This window comes from Micromys minutus (assembly GCF_963924665.1).
Source record: "Micromys minutus genome assembly, chromosome: 10".
NCBI lineage: Eukaryota > Metazoa > Chordata > Mammalia > Rodentia > Muridae > Micromys > Micromys minutus.
The window spans coordinates 658,652-662,699 of NC_137979.1; positions in this window are offsets into that span (position 1 = coordinate 658,652).

The window sequence follows — 4,048 nt, forward strand, 5'->3', positions numbered from 1 at the left end:
GTCCCATTGTTGGTTCTTCCAGCTGCAGTGGGAAGGGTTCTATACTGTATATAGTCAAAACTCAAGGTTAACATCATCCACATTCTTGTATCAACACTGCCTCAGTGTCTCCAGTTACTGCAGTGATTCTCTGAACATGAACAGTTTAGAAGTTTGTGTTTCCTTTAGTCAATGTAATCATTGGCAATACAAGAATTATATCTTGGTTACTAAAAGCATTAATGATCGAAAACTAGGGATTAAAAGCTAGTAGGAGGTGCCTTTTGAATTTAGAAGCACTTCATGATTGTACTTTATCCATTTTATTGTAATTTGAAATGTTACTTCTACCCTTCCCAGTGGGTAAAATCATGGGAGCATGGAGGTTTCAATTGCCCTCATAGATAAATAAGAGAGAGTCTTATGCTAACAATATGGGTGGATATGCTTTCTCATAGCTCTGGAAATACTATCTATTATTACACAGTTGATCTTAGGATAAGGATGGGTGTTTCTTATTAGGAGAGGTAATGATGGTGAGTATGGACCAGGCACACATCAGGAGAAGAAAATAATCAAGGGGTTGAGTTCATTAGTGCTATTTCTACTACATGTCTGTCTTAATGCTTACTGTTATTAAATTCACCCACTAAGCTCTGAAATAGGTGGTAGGAGGAAGTAATGCAGAAATGAAAGGGGAAGGGGAGGAGAGAGAGAAGAAACAGGTTCTTTGCTGAGAGAAGTCCTAGTGCAGGTGTGACAATGTTTGGGACTATCACCAGTTTCCTTCAGACTTCTAAATTTCTATTTTGTCCTCGGGCCATATTTATATTTAAAAATATTTCAGAAAGACACTACATATTCCATAATGAACCAGTTTGTCATGATCAATAAAATTTTGGTTTTGCTAGAAATTATTAAACTTGCAGTTTGATTGTTGAGAAGAGCAGATTGGCTAGAGGGTCTTAAGTTCTAGTTCAGTCTGAGTGATCCCTGACACCCAATCAGAGTCATTCAGCCCACGGTAGTCAAGGAGAGTAGGTTGGTGGATCTTTGTCCATATTCCCGGTGCTGTTCTATAAAGTTCTAAGAAATGAAACTGTGTCGGATCTGGTTTGTTTGGTTTGTTGGTTGGTTCACTGGTGGGTTTTTGTTTTGATTTTTTTTTTTTTTTTTTGAAAGTCAGACAGTGAAAAGCTGTATTCTAGATTTGCATACTGGAGCTTCCCTCATCTGTTCTAAAAGTGTGTTGTGTTTAAACCACAGTATTTTCTTTTTCTTAAATTTGTGGCAATTACATATCAAAGCAAGGCTTTAGCAGTGACATCCCTGATTTGTAGATTTTCTATGGATTGTCAAAATCAGCCTGAGTTTTACATTGGTGCGGCCACTAGATGGAACCAGCCTCTCCCACACTTCCCTGCCTCCTTTCTCATTCCTGCCTGGTGTCTGCAGAATTCTGAGGTTTTGATGCCTGCTCTGTTTTTCAGGCTTCCTAGAGATGCATGATAAACATGAAAGGCTGTGGGAATCTGTCTGGCTGTCCTACCCCGTATTTCCAAATCTTGCTTGAACTCAAGAACATCTGTGAAACAAAGTATGTGGGACTCAGTTGAACACATGTCTTCTATTGGGCTCCACCACTCCTCAGTAGTAATAATAGGGTAACTTCTCTTTGTCTGTTTCCCATCTGTTTGCTGTTATCATTTCCACCCTTATTTTGGCAGAAAGTGGCAATGAACGGTTACTCGTGAGGAGTCCTTGAGTAGTGGAGAACATTTCCAGAATGCAAGTCTCCACTCTAGCAGATATACTATTAGTAACCAATGTTGAGTTGGAACTGAGTCAATGACTTTTATGTTATTACAACCACAAATCTATTTTAGTATGTTGTCTGTTTTTAAATAACCATGTTTCCCTCTGATATATTTGGTATCTGTAATTTTGTTATATAATCAAAGAAAATCATCCATTGAGATGATTGGTAGAAAGATTCTCAATGAATTTTGTTAGATTTCCCATAGTTATATCAGTCTTGTTGATATTACTGAATTTTCTTTGAATATTGAGCTTGAAACACACCATTAGTTCTGTTACCTATGATAGGCAGTGGAATAGTATATTACAATACTTAACAGTTATACTTTTTATTTTCTTAAGTAGGGTCTCACTGTGTAACCCCAAATGGCCCAGACCTTTCTTGGTAGACCAGGATTGCCTGATGTTTTCACTGAGCTGGGATGTAGAAAACTGACTTGCCATTTATTTTTACAAGTTCACCAGTTCATTTGAACCAGACTTCTTCACCTTACTGTGTAGAGACTCACAGAAAATGGGCAAATTGGATTAAAATTTGTCATGATTTAAGCAGGTGCTAAGTTCCTATTCAGGGCTGGGGAAGGAGCAGAGTTCATTTCTGAAGCTCCCGAGAAGCTGCAGGTTAGGAGAAAATGGAATTAAAAACACATCATTGTGGGCCCATTAATCTGATGATTAATTTCAATAAAAGAGAAGATGCCGTGACGGCACTTGACTTCTCAGTCATGACATTTAGAACTAGGATGCTGGCATGGAGAATCAATTGAGACCTTAGCAGAATATCTCATCTGACCACTGTGAACCAGTCACACCCTATAGTTGTGGCTGCTGGGAAGGTCTGCTCAGAGACAATGCTGCAACCTGTCCCTAGAAAAGAATGGTATTTCAGATGAATCCAATGTCATAGGTAACAAAGTGAATGTCTCCTGAAATGCCTGAAATATATCTAACAAGTTCAGAGGCCCCTGGATTGCAAGAAGCCAAGTTATCAAGATTAAAGTGTCTGGCTAGCTGCCATCAAGGGAGGGAGAGGTATGTGGAGGAGTGGAACTGAAGAGGTGAGCAGAGTCTCACAGGGTTAGGATGACAAGTGTGATGTCAATCACTGGTGTGCCCCCCATTTCTGAATTGAAGTTTATTTTAGATATAGTCACGTGAACAACTGGGAATAACCATCATGACAAGGGACCTCAGAGCCTATCTGTGTGAGAGGAGTTCCCCGTTTAGAAAACATAACATTTTAATATATTGAAGATATATCTACTACATAGTACACATTGTTTTAGAATATAGGAATTTGCTTTAGCAGCTCATTTCTAAGTTAGCTGGCATGGTGTGGATAATGAGGCAGTAGAGGAAAGGTAGATTATTTACATACTTTCATGGATTAGAGATTATAATAAGTTTTTCAGACTAGAAGGTAAGGGAAAGGGTAATCTACAGAGTCTGGTCATCTAAGCCTAAGAAAGAGCCTGAAGAAGGCATACAGGATTGGAAACTTCCTCCTAAGTACTTTGGGTTGAGCAGGATCTGAGACCAAGTTGTGGCTTTGGGATGGTATTGTTATAGAAGTTATGATGGTCTACTGCTCGGTTTTAGATATGGTATGAAGTTTAACCTTTTAATGCATTCATGCTTATGACTCTCTATTATATGGTCATCCTTCATTGTCTTTGTGATTATCTGGAGGGGGAAGTGTTGAAGTTTTGGGGAAATGTCAAGGGCTCATCAAGACCTGTAGTTTGTCCCTTTGAACATTCAGCTGAGTCATCTGGAGACCTGAAAATTGTCCACAGACCCACTAATTGCTGCTGGTGTCTGAAATGTTCAATTTCTCTGGACAATCTGTGTGTGTGGGTTAGACTTAAAAACCACTGACCTAGGGAGACTATGAGGGAAGAGGAAAGAGGACAGACTGCCTTCAAAATGCCTCGATTAAGTACTCTGGATGAACATAAACAGCACAAGTGGAGCAGAACAATAGCAACAATGGGGTGAAGGCAGGTGTGGGGAGTGAGGTCAGTGACAGCAGTTCTGCCCCAGGTCTGGCTTCCAAGAAGTAGTATTGGGAACAAGAAGTCTGAGTGCTCCCATGCATCTGTGAGCCTCCCCAGGAAGCTGGTGCCCAGCTGTTAGCTGACTCTGTCCTTGGGCCTTCAAAGGACTCAATGTTTCATCACAAAACCATTTTTTTAAAAAGGAAAAAATCCCCATTGTGCTGTGGGAAGATGTTCGAAGGTAACTCCTGTTC